The sequence below is a fragment of the Hemicordylus capensis genome, chromosome 1 (assembly GCF_027244095.1).
Source record: "Hemicordylus capensis ecotype Gifberg chromosome 1, rHemCap1.1.pri, whole genome shotgun sequence".
In the NCBI taxonomy this organism is placed as follows: Eukaryota; Metazoa; Chordata; class Lepidosauria; order Squamata; family Cordylidae; genus Hemicordylus; species Hemicordylus capensis.
Window position 1 is genome coordinate 333,933,369 of NC_069657.1, and position 17,182 is coordinate 333,950,550.

The 17,182-nt window shown below is 45.0% G+C and overlaps 1 protein-coding gene across 4 annotated transcripts in view; it reads right to left on the minus strand.

The window, feature by feature from the left end:
* Positions 1 to 16,325, minus strand: part of FYN (FYN proto-oncogene, Src family tyrosine kinase) — a 191,683-nt gene extending 175,358 nt beyond the window's left edge. Inside the window, exons 1-2 of one of the 4 annotated variants that reach the window (XM_053306399.1) lie at positions 16,307 to 16,325; positions 15,452 to 15,634 (exon numbers count right to left, since the gene is read on the minus strand). The gene's annotated coding sequence lies outside the window, so the exon portion shown is untranslated. Of the gene's footprint in view, positions 1 to 15,451; positions 16,062 to 16,306 lie in introns of those variants that run through there. The other 3 variants (XM_053306653.1, XM_053306486.1, XM_053306740.1) reach the window with 3 other exon arrangements.
* Between the last annotated feature and the right edge of the window lie 857 nt (positions 16,326 to 17,182).

Sequence of the window (17,182 nt, forward strand, 5' to 3'; positions counted from 1 at the left end):
GCAGATGTTTGTCTGTTTGTAGTCGGAAGTCCCATAATATCTTTACATCTTCATTTTCTTCAACTTTTTCAATTTTATGGTCCCACCAATTTTTGGCTACAGGTAGCTTGTATTTTTTGCAGATGTTCCAGTGTATCATCCCTGCTACTTTGTCATGCCTTTGTTTGTAGTCTGTGCGATCTTTCTACAACAGCTGATTAGGTGGTCCACGGTTTCATCTGCTTCTTTACAAAGGCGGCACTTGCTGTTTGTGGTGGATTTTTCGACTTTGGCTCTTATTGCATTTGTTCTTAGTGCCTGTTCTTGTGCAGCCAGTATTAAACCCTCTGTTTCTTTCTTCAAGTTGCCATTCTTAAGCCATTGCCAAGTCTTGGTGATGTCTGACCACTTATATTGTGCAAATATTGACCATGCAGTGGCTTATTTTTCCATTTTTCTGCTCGGTTCTTGACTTGTTCTTTCTTGTAGGCCTGCTTTGTTTCATTGGTGTTGAATAGTTTCGCATTATTGACCATTTGAAGTGCATCTTCTTCACTGTCCTTTATATATTCTTCAAGGCCTCTTTTCTCCTCCTCTACTGTTTGATGGACTTGCAGCATTCCTATTAATTATTATTATTATTATTATTATTAATTCAATTTCTATACTGCCCTTCCAAAAATGGCTCAGGGTGGTTTACATAGAGGATAGATAGATAGATAGATAGATAGATAGATAGATAGATAGAGAAAAATGGATCCCTGACCCTAAAGGGCTCACAATATAAATAACAACAACATAAGATAGACACCAGCAACAGTCACTAGAGGCACTGTGCTGGGGATGGATAGGGCCAATTACTCTCCCCCTGCTAAATAAAGAGAATCACCACGTTAAAAGGTGCCTCTTTACCAAGTTAGCAGGGGTTGATCCTATCCAGCTCCAGCACAGCATCCCTCCAGTGACTGTTGCTGGTGTCTATCTTATGTTTCTGTTTTAGATTGTGAGCCCTTCAGGGACAGGGATCCATCATATTTATTTATTTATCATTTATCTATGTAAACCACTTTGGAAACTTTTGTTAAAAAGTAGCATATAAATATTTGTTGTTGCTGTTGCCCAATCCAGGTGGTTGGGCCAGTCATACCTGGTGGTCACTCCTCTTTCCCCATGGTGCTCTGCTCCCTGGTATTTAATGGTGTCCCTGATGGCTCCACCCCCAACTCCCATCCTGCTCCCAGCTGCCAGACAGCTGGGCCAGCCATTCCCTCCCCATTCCTCTTCATTCTCCCAGAGCCTCACCTACCAACTGCACTGCTGAGTGTCCGGGGGTGGGGCACGCCCTGGCCAGGCTGTTCAGGAACTGCCTGACGCTGTGGGCTGGGCTTGGTGGCATCTACACTGCCCACATTGGGTTGGAGAGCTGCCATGGGGCTCATCCAGAGCACAATGAATGGGTTCTAGACAGTGAGTCTTGTTCAGCTGTAATATGAAAACCATGATTGGTGTTAACCATAATTAAAAACTCATATCATAGTTTGAGCTTCCAGATGTACAACAGGCAAACCAGGGTTCAGAGTTGTTTGCCTTTTTCTGTTGCTCATCTGCTCAGGACAGAACTGTATAAGTTCATACCTGTCTCCTTGATGCATCAATCCTTGAGACAGAGCAATGGTCCTAAATGTGATTTGTCAATCCCCTGCTAACTGAGCAAAGAGGCACATTTTAAAAGTGGTGATTCCCTTTATTTAGTAGGAGGAGAACAAGTGGCCCTATGCATCCCCAGCATAGCATCCTTCCAGTGGCTGTTGCTGGTGTCTTATATTTTTCTTTTAGATTGTGAGCCCTTTGGGGATAGGGAGCCATTTTATTTGTTTATTTGTCTGACTGTGTAAACTGCTTTGGAGCTTACTATGAAAACTGGGGGGGGGGTTGTTGAAAAGCGGTATATAATTCATCGAATTCGTATTCAATAATCTATGAATTAATACATAACTAGAAATCATGGTTCAGCACAGGGGTGCACAACTTCAGTGTCCCAGTGGGCCAGAACCAGCCATGACTTGATGTGTGGGGGTTGTCAATTTTCAGCACATTAATCATTACCAGGGGCGTAACTACCATTAGGCAAGGGGAGGCGGCTGCCTGGGGGCCCCCACACCTCGAGGGGCCCCCCAGAGGCAAGTCACATGAGGCAAGTCACATGACTATATATTGTGAAGTGTGTGTGTGCATCAGCGAGGGGCCCCTTTTAAAATTTTGTCTCTGGGCCCACTCCAGCCTTGTTACGCCCCTGATCACTACATTGAAATTTATCATTCAAAATATTAATGAAAGCAGTTCTGGTTTATCCTTCCTCCAACTAAGGGACCCATAATTCTTAATCAAGGAAAATGGCCAGAAAATAGGCCTTATTCCTGTTGAATCAGTGGGGTACCTGGAGTGCATGCCAGACTGAAATAAATGCTCTCTCCCCTCCCTTCCCCAAATTGCTCTCACTTTCAGGTTGCCATCATAGGCATGCTCACCGGGTACACTGTATTTCCAAGTAAGCATGCACAGGATTGCTGTAAGGTCGTTTTCAGCTCCTGTGATGCTGCAGGATTCCTGGGGGCCAGTAAAATTTGGCCCCTGAGCCTTATGTTGTGCAGGCCTAATTTAGCATAAGCTGACATTTATAAACCACTTAAAACCATAGTTTCAGAACCTTATTCACAAGTTTCAAACAAACCACAGTTTGTGGGCAGGCTCAGGTTCAGATTTAGCTAAACAAATCATGGTTTCACATTACATCTGGACCCAAGTCTCATCTACCGTATTTTACGGAGTATAAGACACACTTTTTTCCTCGAAAAATATCCGCCCAAATTCAGGTGCGTCTTATACTCCGGAAAAGGAGGGAGGGCGGAGGGGAAAGCGAAGGTGCGGACGGGCCCTTCTGCGAAAAGCTTGACGCTGTTGCTGCTGCTGCTCCCTGTACCAGCTGCTTCGCCTCTAGCCCCGTCCTCCCCTCTCCACTCGCGCCGCTTGGCCTTGTCCGCTCCTCACTCCCTGCTATGTTGGATTGTGCGGCCGGAGCCGGGGAGAAGTTGGAAGTTTAGGGCTTGTCGGGAAAGAGAGGGGGGAGGAGGAGGAAGGGCAAGCAGGGAGGATTCGCTTCCCACCTCCCTTCCTCTCTCGCCGGGGCCTGCTGGGAGCGACCTAGCCAGCCCGCCTGCCGCCCCCCTCCCCGGGCTCCCTCCGGTTGCCGCCCCGATGCTGCTGCAGTGAGGGAGGCTGCTGCGCCGCCGCCCTCTGAGGGGACGCGGGGCCTGACCCGGAGACGAGCCCACGCAGGCAAGCGCCAGCCCACTGGAGCCGCCGGAGACACAAGAGGAGGTGGATAAGGAGGTACTGGGCGGGCCCCACCGACGGCCGCGATGAGCAACAACCAGCAGCAGCCGCCGCCGTGGCGGGTCACCAACGTGGGCTCACTGCTGCTGGCAGAAGGAGGGAAAGGACAGAGCGGGGCTCGATGGGAGGGCTTGGAGGGGAGATGGAGGCGAGAGGAGAAGGAAAGCTCAAAAACTCTGAAAAACTGGATTAAAATTAAGGTGCGTCTTATAGTCCGTAGCGTCTTATAATCCGTAAAATACGGTACCAATTTCGCATTTGAGCTAAACAACTGTACCTTTGGGAAAGGATTTTCTTTGCCCACCCACCCCAAATGCATGGTACAGAATATGAACCACATCTTAAAATATATCATAATGATATGCTGAAGTGTATGTAAAACTAGGAATATTGCCAAATATTCTGCCCCTTTTATGAATGTCACAGCAGCTATTATGAAATAATCTCAGAAATAAATTATCCTAATAACTGTTGCTTTCACTGTTCAGCATGTAGTGATGAGGAGGCATGTTCCAAGTACCCCATGTTCTCTCAGCCTATATAATTTCTTTTGTTCATCTTGGCATTCATGTCAGATGTTGGGACGAGAAATTCGGCTCCAGATTTCAGCTTGCCAGTAGGGGTGTGTACAGACCAATTGTTGCAGTTCGGTTCAAATTTGTAACAAATTCAAACCGAACTGCCGGTCCACAAACAGGTTTTGTCAAATTGACTGGCTGGTCCGTTTGATCGAACCGGCTCGAACTGCTCCAACCCAGTCTGACAGTCCATGCTTGTAAAGGGGAATCCAGGGAGGATTTGCTTACAAGCAAAAGGGGATCCTGTCTTGAAAAGTCTTCTAAGGCCAGCTGGTGTGTGTGTGTATATATATGTGTGTGTGGTGGTGGGGGCGGTGAGAGGGCAACTTTAAAAGTAAGTGTTTACCGAATCTGGCTGAAGCCACTCTTCAAAACCCCAGTGCTCCTCGCAGGAGTCCAGCAGTGAGGTTCCAGCCTCCATACATGTGTGGAGGTCATGCAAATGGCTTCTGCACATGTGCGGAGGCTGGTACTGCACCGCTGGGCTGCTGAGGGAATCACCAAAATTTGGGGAGTGGTGGTGGCATCAGCTGGATTTAATAAGCACCTTCTTTTAAAGGTACCCTCTCATTGCCCTTAGAAGACTTTTCAAGGCAGGATTCTCCTTTGCTTGTAAAGGGGAATCCTCACCAGATTCCCTTTAGAAGTATAGCTCCTCAAACAGGTCTGCAACAGACTGGCCTCAGTTCAGTTTGCTTGCGGACCAGCCTGCATCTCCTGGAGGCTGGTTTGGTTCAATTGAACCATCGAACCAGCCCAGTTTGTTAAGGACTGGTTCAATGTTGAATGGTTCGTGCACACCCCTACTTGCCAGTAATGATGACTTAAATTAGCAAAGCTGGCTCTACTACTGAGTACTTGTTCAATAATTCCTCTCAAAAATTCATCACATAAAACTTTCCCAAAAGGTTATTCTTTCTGTCCAGCTACCTTTTCTTCCAAGAGAAAGCCCTACTCAGCTGCACTGAGTATTTTGTACTCAGTAACAAAAATAACTTTATAACAATGCATTTTGTTATCATGTTACTATTGCTTTAGTTTTTTATTATTATGAAAATATGGCAAACCAATAAAAACCAGAAGCAGATTAAACTCTTAAGGTTGGCAAGTTTTATTCCATGGCCCCGCAGATGCTAACCAATTGTAGAAAAGGTATTACTAGATTTTTGAACTAGAAATGGGCATACAGTCAAAATAAACCACATTACAAGGTATTTGACCCCAAAGGAGCCTTTCAGAAAATTAAAAAAAGTTATAAGAACATTATAAATGCTACACAATGCCATATCTATATTGCAACACATGCATGCAAGACAATATTTACAGAATTCTGCATAGTATTTGGCAAGAGCACTGGGGACAAGAGTCCAGCTGTCTAGCTTAATTAAGCTTCTTCTTCTTGCTGCAAGGATTTAGGTCAAACTCTTAAAGTTACTGGCAGGATTTTACAGTCTCATATTTTCTTAGTTAAGAGGATACAATAGAGACAGAAGCATTTAAGAATCAACATGCAGCTGAATGGGAGATCAGATGTGAAAGATCTGTAAATTCTAGAACCTTCAGGGTCACTAGTCTAAAAGTATCCAGCCCACAAGGATGACTACAAGTTGTTGCCATATGTTAGCTCCTTGGCCTCTCCCATGGGAAGCAACTACGGAAATTTCATTCCAGTCTCTACTTGGCTGCTATCCACCAAATGGCTTCACAATAATGTGCATCCTCAATAATATAAGAAGCCCAAAGCTGAGTGGACATAGTTACAGAGCTATCACTATTAGTGGGCGGAAATGGTGTAAGTCACTCTGAAACAATGGGACAGAGCAGGATATAAATCAAGCAAATAATCAATAATCAATCACCAGCAAGATTGTCAGAGGGAAAATGTGTGAACAAACAAAGCTCACAACTTTTAAATTTTATTTTGCAAATAGTTATGCAAAGCTTTCATAAGCTTAGCCCGTTCTCCCCACACACGAGCAGGGCGGCAGCCCTGGGCAGCCGGATCGGCCGCCCACACTGCCGGCTCCGTGACGGAGCTGGCGGGGGCTGGGAAGATCGGGGGCCACGTGGCCCCTGGAAGCTCCAGTATGCCCTGCGCGAGCATACTGGAGAGACCCCCGAGCCAGGAGACTACTTTTAAGCCTCCCAGCCGAGGGTCTACTCGTGAGTAGCCACAGTGCAGAGCTGCACCATGGCTACTCACAATTTAAAAACCTGGGTTTGGGGAGCGCTTGCTCCACAAACCCGTTTTAAGGGGAGGGCTAGTTTTGGCTCCCACAGTCAGGCAAAATCGGACTAGGTTCCCCTAGCCCGATTTCACCTGATCGTGGGAATAGCCTCTATATATGGGTAGCTCACAGAAATTCAGGAGCATTTGATAACTGAGTTTGCTTTAGCAGTATTTACTCACAGCTGTGCATACAGTAAATCTAGCTTTAATCTCATTAACATCTGTCATTGGCCCTTATAAGAAACAAATCTGCTACATCTGCATCCACACATATCCTCAAGAAAATGGTAAAATCATGTGTGGGTTTGCTTCTCCATTATATTGCAAAACATTAAATTCCACTCAACACCAGCTCAGCTTCCACATGCCTGTCATTAAACAATCCCTCACCCCCTTCAAATTAAAAACTTCTCCTAGAATAAGAAAGTTCCTATTCTACTTTTAATACAAGTTTTAGAACAGCAATGGCTTTGTACCAATAATGCTAGGGCAAGTGAGTCTCTCCCACTCATGGCACAGGCAGGAGAGAGGACTTCCCTACAGTTGTGTAGATGTATCTGCCATTCTTTGTATTGGGAGCTCTGTGAACATGTAAGGTCTTAATCACAATCTCTATAAAATATACTCCAAGTACAAAGTGCCTCCGCGTATTTGTAGTAAACCTTTACAAAATATAGATCTGTAAAACAGAAATATTCCCACTTGGCTACATATACTTTAGAAGGAGGATTGCATTTCACACAGTTTTAGGTGTAAAGATCTTTACATAAATATTTGAAAAGCAGAATTCTTCCAAGTCAGCTGTATATAGCTTAAAAAGTGTACCTCTTGATACAGATTTAAGAGTATCTGTCTTAAAACATTCCAAATTTGTAACATTCTGAGGCTATTCACACACGTGTGCAAAACCGGGCTAAGGGAGCCCTGCCCGGTTTTGCACGTGCATGTGAACCTGCAGGATTGCACCCAATCCTGGCAGCACCATGACGGCAAACCCGCCTACGGAGCCTTCCTTGAAAATGAGGTTAAGGGAGTGAGCATTCTCTTAACCCCGTTTTCAAGATCCTCTATCAGCCGCGGCTGCAAGCAGTCGTGGTTAGCAGACTCAGGGAGGAAGTGGAACCCCATAAATCAAGTGCACTCACGTGGCACATTACTGGAGCTCTGGGAGGCAGGGCAATGTGTCCCAGCACCCTGACCCTCAGAGTTGCAAGGATCGTCTGTGGGGAGGCAAGCACTTTCAGGCTTTCTCCCCACAAAAACGGGTAGCCCCTTTTCAGTGCATGATGAAAAAAGGCTCACAGAGTGAATGTATGTGTGTGTTCTAACACACCATAGAAAGAGCATCATCTAGACTTGTCTGCCACTATCAAAATGTGGAACTATCCCAGATGCCAGAGTTTGGCACAAGTTCTTTAATAATTAAGGAATTTTGTTTTTAAGAAACACAAAGACACAAAAACCTAACAACAGTCTAGATTAGTCAAGTCACTCATCCAGATTAGTGAGCCCATCTAGATGCCTCAGAGAAAAGGGAACAAAAATCAACACAAGTCACTATGATCTAGAGTAAAAGGTCTTTTTGAACCCAGTTACAGCAATTGATTTGCAGGGATTCCCAACCTGTGGTACTCCAGATGTTGCTGAACTACAACTCCCATCATCCCCAGCCACAATAAACTGTAGCTGGGGATGATAGGAATTGTAGTTCAGAAGCATCTGGAGTACCACAGGTTGGGAACCTGTGTTAGAGCCTGCATGTTAAGCATGACTCTCATCATCCACCACCCACAGTCAGGTTGACAAACTGATGCTTAAAAGACAGGGAGGAAAAGCTCCCCCAGCCCACACTCCCAATCACAAATCCTTCCAGTCTGCCATACCCCTCACTTCCATCCACTCTCATTTTAAAAATTCTTTAAAACCATTCTGTGTTTATTTCTGTGTTCATTTTCAAATCTTTGACAAAAATATCAGTAAGAAATACTTGAGTGAATCCATAGACAATAATAACCATATCAGTTTCCAGACGGTTTACAAAGCTTTCAAGTTTGTGACAGGAAATGTATATGCAACTTCACATTTATCTGAGAGTGAGAGGGAAGTGCAACCATTCCTTTCCTACCTAGAGACCTTAGTTCACCTGAGCTAATTTCTACCAATTGTTGGTGATGCCAATCACATTGTGTTTGGTAGATGGACTGAGAAGTTTTCTGCAGCTGACATAAGGGGAAGCCATGCAATAGTCAGGTTCACACAGAGGTATTAAAAAAACCCAACTGCTTTTCATTTACTTATAACCTGACCCCCAGCATTTATGGTTTTGTTTTTTTAATTTTGTACCACTGGATGGCCCAATAAGAAATCTGCCAGTATATCAGTGAGAGTCATTATGGTTTATATTATCTCAACAAAAAGGGGGGAGAGGGAGAGGGAGAGCCCACTAGCTTCTGCTTGGAAAGCTGGAGGATAGGTCCATTAATGGCTACTAACCAGGACAGCTAAATGAAGTGCTGAGGCTGTTCTCATGAGCAGCCAAGACAGGGCTAAGGCAGCCAAGCCCGTGAGAACCACCAGAAGCCACGTGGCTCCTGGCAATGCCTTGGTGGCAGTCTGTTTAACTTACCATGTATCAGCGCAGGCTGCATTCAGCAGGTACTGAGTCACTGAGAGGCACCGCCTGTTGCCAGGGGTATACCCACAAGGCACTGTGCACTCATGTGGTGTATTGTGGGATTTCTGAGGGCCGGGACAAAGTGTTCTGGCCCCCGCAACTCTGCGTTGCCTGGGGCAGCAGCGTATTATCTGGGTGCGGAATCCACACATCCAGCAACTGGGACCCGGGCGTCTGCCGGGGACATAAGCTTCTGTAGCCTTCTTCCTTGCGCGTCCTCCAGCCCAGGTCCCTGATCGTGAGAAAGGGCCCTCCATGTTCCAAAGCAGCATGCCACAGAATCCCAGTTACTGAGAAGCCACAATGGGAGAAAACTATGGCTTCATGTCTGATTATGGATTTTTTTTAGAGGCATCTAGTTGGTTATTGTAGGAAGCGGGATGCTAGACCAGTGCTGCTCTTATGCTCTAATTATGAGGCAAGTAGAAATTCAAGGACAAGACACGCAAAGCTTGCCAAAACAATCCTTGCAGAAAGAAAAGTACTTAATGGAATTGCAAAGTCAATATTACACCTGCCATTATCTATGTCAAGGGCTCACAGAATTTTGTTGTGATTATCAAGGCTGGTTGGGGTATTTTTCAAGGGGATAGAATAGATACTCTAAATCTCTGGACTACCACGGCTTTAGCATCTTTGATTTTACCAGTCCTTGTGGCCATTACTCATCTGTCCTGAATGGACCTAAATATAAATTGATATCCAGATCCTTAATAAGTCACAAGCAATTTACTCTACAAGACCTGGCAGTACTGGTCATTCACAGAACTCAATCTGCATCTTCTAGATGAAGTTTTCAATTCTTTGTCCAATGCTTCCTGGATCTACATTATTTTCAAGCTAGATTTTATGGGTTGTCTAAACATAAATGTCACATTTATGACTGCCTTCTTTTAAAGTTAAAAACTACAGGAAAAAATAGATGCAAGCATGAATATAATCACCCTTAAAAACCTTACAAGCCACAACTACACACACACACACAACTTAGTGATTTAATATGTTTGGAATGTAACACACATGGGCTAAATTCCTCCATGCAGAGTAAGACTTTCCCTCCATCTTGGAGCCATATTAATACACCCCTCAAAAGTAATTACCTAAACATAAAAGGAAGTGGGGAGGGGGCATTTCTGGAGATGCTAAAAGTGCTGACTGGAAAGAGTGAAGATATCAGGCGTCACCTTGAGAAAGCATCTTTCCCGAAAGTGGCTGTGGAATGATAAACCAATAGAGCAGAGCATCAACACCAAGAAAGGAGTGGGGTCCAGAAGTTTTTAGGTGCCAGAGGAAAAGGCTCCCACCTCAAAGAGTCTAAACTTAAAGGAAAGAATGAGTGTTACAGACAGATGTGGAATACCGGATGTGAGGGGTAGGTTGCCACACTTTGCATGGACCCAGCAAGAGGGCTTTAGTATGAGGGAGGCTATGGAGCTCCATAAGAACTGCATGAATTGCTTCTTGATAGGACAACACTGAGAACACATAACTGTACTTGTATACAATTTTCTAAACAGTTTATTTTAGTGGTTTGACAAGTGGAAGAACAAAACATTTACCAGTAGAATAAAATGTTTACCAACACATGCCAACATTAAGTTGAAACAACCCCACTCCTCTAGTATTACGGACATCATCAGAAGTCTCTTTAACTGTAATGCCTAAAAATACTGTAATGCTGGACCAATAAATACATATTCTTGGAGACAGTGGACAGTTTTAATGTGTCCAATCACATTTTTATTAGAGTGCAAATCCACTGCAAATCATATCCTGCCTAGGATTACAGTATTCATCTGTAACTTGGCAAAGAGTTGCTAACCCCTGCTAACTTGGCAAAGAGGCATCTTTTAATGTGGTGATTCTCTTTATTTAGCAGGGGGAGAGTAACTGGCCCTATCCACCCCCAGCACAGTACTTCCAGTGACTATTGCTGGTGTCTATCTTATGTTTCTTTTTAGATTGTGAGCCCTTTGGGGACAGGGATCCATCTTAATTGTTTCCTATGAAAGCATACTGTAACTGGAAATGCACAGTTTTATACATAGCAAGCATCTGTTTAGCAGTAATCTTCTTAGTTGACAAACCCTGCAAACAAAAATTTTCACATGCAATGTCTAGCATTTGTGCCCTCTCAAATATTCAGTAGGCGACTCCTATTTCACAGCCCACTATTTGTCCATCTAAAAACTGATTCCAAAGTAGAACTTTTCATTAACATCTCATGCCATCTCATGTTCTAACATTATAATGATAAAAAGTTATATCGAGTTTTATAATTTGTATGTCCAGAACTGAAAGTGCATAACTGTGTCAGAAACTATTGTTTTGATGCTAACAACATGAAGAAATCACTACTGTTTTTAAAAATGTTAATGTCAGCTCAAATGCTGATATTTGAGGGAAATTATTTGAAGAAAATTAAAATGGTCCTTTTAATAATTCAGAGGGAAAAGTGAAACATTGTATTTTAATGAAAGTGAGATATGTTCAAGAGCCAACAGTAAATTATCAACCAACCCATGTTGCTTTATGGAAGGAAAACTCTTCTGTATTATGAAAAATTATTCTCTCTCTCAGTCACTCACACACCTTCTCAAGAACATTTATTCTCATATTCAGAGCTCAATCCTAAATTATGCTGCAGAGAAGCAACAGAGCATGAGTTTGTGGTTCCTTTTGTGGTTCAAGAGCCCCCCTTGCTACAGTGCTGGAAGCCAGGAATTCCCCTTGCCGTTAAGACAGTAGCAGTCATAATTAGCATCCCTACTCTATCAGAGGAATTAAAGCACAATGTGACACAGGAGCTCTGCAAAGGAAGCTGGAGCGGGGTAGGGGTTGGGTGAAGAAGAGCCATCTTCAGTTCCTTGCACCCGTTCCTACATTATCACCAGCCCCAGTGCAACTTGCAGCTGTCAGGAGCTTCTTTTAAATGGCAAGCTCAGCAGAGCTATCAGTTTTGTTCCAGTTGTCTCACAGAGGATGTTTAGTAGAAGTTGCATATGCAAGCCAATGATAGATTGAGTTTTCATCTCATTTCCTCTGACAAAGGGCTGAAAAGTCTACAGATATTATATAATTGAGAAAACAACTGATACAGTTGTTTACAACTGATACACCTTTTTTTTCCTTTTAAAATTTTTGATCTTGAACATAAATCCTAGGAAACAATTCTTCTGATTCAAAAGCTTGCACCCAGCATTTTAAACACTATTTGGCTCAAATAAAGTTACTGTTTCACTTACTTTGTGTTCCTAGATCTTAAAAGTTGTTATGCAATCATATATTAAATCTTGATGTAGTAGTACTAGATTTTTTATAACAATTTAATGGTAAAATGAGTGGGTGCAATCCGGCCAAAGATAGGATCTTTTAGGTGGATCTGGTGCTTAAGTCGGGCCTGCCATCATGTGAGGTTTGGCCCTCGAACATGGGCAAGTGTGTGTGGGGGGGGGGAGGGGTTTGTTTTAAAAGAGGGAAAGGAGCATGTGGGAGAGGAGTGCTGAACTCTCCCCCTCCACCAGCACTTACCTCCTTGCAGCCTCTTCTCTCAGCTAGGATCACTTCCAGCATGGAAGTACAACTGAATGTATCACATGGGGGAAAGTAAGCTGCAGGAATGTGTCCTTTTGCTCTTAAAATCTGACTCCCGCCCTCCTGCTTTATAGGTGAATGGGTGAAGCCTAAGTCTGCCAGTGTTATGTGTAGTTAGGACTTTCACTCCCATGATTTCAAAGGGAGAAAGTGAAGGGCATACTGAGGTCGTTCTCATGACCATAGTGGCTGGAGCTGGGAAGGGCTGGAGGAAGGTAGTATCTTACATACCTTCCACCATGCAATCTGCACCTTTTCGGGACCCTGCCACCTGCATGCCCATATGACCAGCGGGGCGGCGGATGCCTGATGTGAGATCAGGAGGAGGAAGTCCTCCCATATTCCACAATGCACTGCACAGCCAGTGGAGAGGCAGCCTGCTGCAGTGCAGAAAGGCTCCTCTTCCTGCCCATGCTGTATACAGGGCTCTATGGTTGCCGCTCCCAGTGGCCATTTCCAGAGCCCCAGCACTGCAGATGACTGAAAAGTAAGGTAGGATGGCCTCCTTCCCCCTCCTACCTCATTTTTTGCCCATAGCATTTTTTGCCCATAGCAGCTGCTAAGTCAGGAGGCCTCCCGGTCATCTAGACATAACAGGCTGCTTGAGTAAATATCCAGGCAGTCCATGTTGTGTGAATAACCTCACTTAGTGGGAGAATTAAACTTAAGCTTAACTCTCTCCCCTAAAATCAATGATACTGATATTACTTAGTCTTGCTGCATTTTGCCCAATAGTTATACAGTACATGAATAAATTATTTCCCCCCCACTGAAGAACAAAGTCACTTTTAAAAAGTAAAAATGAAACTCTTTATCATTCACTTTTAGTATTACAACCTAACAAATCACGCTCTTTGTAAACACTGGCAAAAGAACCCACAATTGTTTTAAATTATTTCGGAGCACTCATGAGAAGATGTTGTTTAAAAAAACATCAAACTGTTACACAGCTGTTTAGGTGATAAAAGGAAGGATGTGGAACTGAGGATGCACAGGGACAGGAAAGTGACCAGGTCTCCAGAGGAGAATGCTCAGCTCCAGAGGAGAATGCTCAGTCTCTGTGCATGCCTTGCAAATACACCGTTCCCACTTCTGAGGATTAGAATGTATCACAGTAAAAAACAATGGGGTGTGTGTGTGTGTGTGTATGAATGAGAGAGAGAGAGAGAGAACATTTCTATGTGCATCATTGCATTTCACCAACACCATGTCTTTTAACGTTCTAATTTCCCCTTATCTGCCAGCTCTGCTGAATGAAGCCCCTATCACATTCTCTCTCTCTTTTTGCATAGAAAAGTCTTTTCTCCATTTCCAGTTAAAAAACAACAACACATGATACAGCATTAAGTTAAGTTCTTAATGCAGCAGAAACCAGATCTAATGTTTTAAGAGGAGTGTTGGCTGAAATATACATTGTCGCTCTGTGGACGCAGCAAGATGCTGACACTCTTCATGTGGTGTTTGGAATCCTTCACTAGTCTAAAAATGCCTGGGAAGGGACTGAAGCAGATCAGTGGTCTCTTCTAAGGAAGAGAGAAAGAAGCCCCAGGGAAGAGAGACAAGAATCAAAGAAGAAAAGGGGGGAAAGAGCTCTCTTTCAAACCTCACCACCCTTGGGCATTTTGTAGATCTTTTCTTTCTTCCCTGAAAGCCTTCTTTGTCACATACACAAATCCTGAAAGATTTATTTGCAGGGGAGGGAGGAGTCATTTTATTTATTATTTCTTCTACTCCCCCTTTTGCAGCTAAGTTGCGCCACATAAAGCCTTGGGATGAATATCTGTGGTAATCTCCCCCCACCATCTCTAGACTAGTAAAATCCTCAGTCTGTGTGCGTTCAAGAGGGTGGGGAGACCTGGAAAAATTTCAACATTTTGCAAAGGGCCCGAAAGGAAGAGAAAGGCACCATGTGCATGAGGAAAACCCAGCTGTATAGGAACACCATCAATTATTAAAGGATTACATCATCATAGTCATTATCACCCTCTTCCACATTCAACATGCTATAGAACATTACCATCATCTCACAACACAATGCGTATTCATCAGAGGTTGTCAAATTTTCCTTATTTTAAGGGGCATTCCCTTCTTTTGAAGGAACACCTTATATTCCTGAGCATTTCAGCACCATGGAACCCTTATTGCAAAAAGCCCCAGCTCCACACCACTCTGTGGACCAGAGGCATCATCTCCAAAGTGTCTCTCTTGAAAACTGTGTCATCTGGCAACGATAGTCGCTATCTCTGTCACCACCAGCAGGGTCACAACAAGGGTCGATCCCACAGAGCCATCAAGATCTCACATAAATTACCAGATTACTGCTTTGATGGGTCAAGCACTTTTGTAAAGACACCCAACCCCACTGCACACATTTCGCAGAATATCCTATACATCTAATACATGAACAACTTCTAAATCTAAATCTTCCTGGCCTGAAACTAACACAGGGCACCTTTATCTTGCAAGAGCTTCACTCAAACCACCTCTGTATAAAGGACATATGGAAATAGAAGGCTACCATCTTTCTCTAGATAGCTAGTAAATAGATTGAGTGTAGTCGCATTTCACAGATACTATTCGTGGGGATGTACATTATTCTCTCTTCTGCCCTCCACCCCGCTGCCCATGTTTAACAATCTGTATGGTACTAAGGATGCAAACAGTTCTGTTGGGAAGATGGGCATGCATGCTCCTTCATCCCTTCCAAATTTTCTTTGGGCCCAGCCCTGCCAAACCCGCCCCATGATTAACCCACCCTCTCCTCGTGCTCGCGGACACACAAACGCACACACAGAGGGCCTGGCAAGGAGCGAAGGAAGCTCCTCTGAATGAAAAGGGCATGCAGCAAGACAATCGCTCCTCGAGCCACTTCAGCAAGCGAAGTGCGCGCACACACAAAGGGGCCAGCCTAGCCGCACAAAAGCAGGCGTCTGCCTCATCCCCCCTTCCAGGAGGCAAGGGCTTCTGCTGTGGCAAGGAGGGGAGGCTCGCCGGGGCTCTTACCTGAGGCGCAGCAGCAGGACTGGGTCTGCAGAGCCACCTTCACACCAACGCTCCCTCCCAGTCGCTCTTGCTCCCTAGCTGCAGGGTCCCGAGGGCGGCGGCGGCGGCGGCAGTCCCCTCTCCAGAGAACGCTCCAGCTTATTTCTTCCTCGCTCGCCCTCACACCCTGCTCTCGACCCAACCCTGTTATTATTAACGCAAGGACCGAAATAGCCGCGTTAAGAGGGAATGGGAGGATGTCAACGTCCCTGCCTCAGCAGCTCTGGGGCGCCAAGGAGAACCCAGCGAGGAGGGGGGTGGCAGCAGCTTTGTCTGGCGCGTGGGCTGCCTGCAACGCTGTCCGGGGGAAGACGGGCTCGCGCCGCGAGGCTCCGTTTCCTCCCCCACCTCTCTCTCTCTCTCTCTTTGCCCAAGACCCAGGCAAAAGCCGCCTCAGTCTGTCTCCTCCCCTCCCACCACCGCCACCCAGGCTCCTGACAGATGGCGCAACCGCAGCATCGCTGCTTTGGCGTTCCTCCCGTCCAGGCTGCTCGCGCGGATGGAACCTGGACCCCACTGCCTTGCCTTCCCCTCGCCTCCTCACCCCTGCGTCAGTTCCCAAAGCGGGGGGCGGCCCAAGACTGACATCCCTAGCCGGCCTATGGCAAAGCGCCTCTCGGGCGGGGGACTCCAAGCCTTATTGGCAGGCACACCACAGAGGAAGGCGGGTGCAATGGGATTCGTTGTGAACATCACATCAGCGGCACAGCAAGAGCGAGCTGCGCTGTGGGATAGGGTGTGTACGGCCATCTGACAGAGCGCTTCGTTAGAAAACGGTCATTCTAGCCAGCCCCCCCGCTTGGAAAGGAAACTGACAGAGGCGAAGAGTCTTCCTTTCGATGCCTGGCTTTGGCTCTGTAACAACGATAATGAGAGAATCATAGAGTTGGGAAGACCAACAGGTCATCCAGTCCCACCGCAAGCCTCTCTGCAATGATACCCCGCCCACGCACGCAGCACGCATCCCTCTAAATCAGCCTATATGTAATCCAAGTCACCGTGCTTAGCGGTTTGGATGTTAGTTTGATTAGATGGGCAAAAGTCTTGTCACATGGTTTGCCTAATTGCCTTGCCACATGTAATGCAGCTGGTTTCAACAGCAATTGGTCACAGATGTTGAAGGCAGGGCTAGAAGGAGCTAGATGGATTTTGTATGGGCATTTGCGCAGGATGCTGGAAAACGGCTTGAAGTTGTGACTGTGTGTGGGTCAAAGTTTAAATCTGTGGCCAAAGAAGTCCAATGCTGCCTAATCTGTCTGTCTATCTGCTTGTGGTGGTTGCTGCACCCCTATTATTACTTCCCAACCTATATAACATAACATAATTTTACGGATGCTAAGTCTCCAGTTCTTCGTTCTTCATGCAAAAGTTTTCCTGAGCTTTTCTCATATTAGCAAAAGGACCACAAGCACAGAAAGTTTAGCACCTCACACAACTGAATGCTGCAGCTTCACATGAAGGTGCAGGGGGAGATATCTGATGTTCTACTATTGCCCCTTACTCCTGAATCTCTCTGTGCCCTAGAACAAATGCTTCAAGATGCATATTATTTATTCTTTTCTTTATTTATTAAGTAAATTTGCATACTGCTTCAAATATACATCTCTAGATGGTTTGCAACAAACAACATAATAAAAATAATTTTAAAATTAAAACAGTTTAAAATAAATTCACATTAAAATCTAGTTAAAA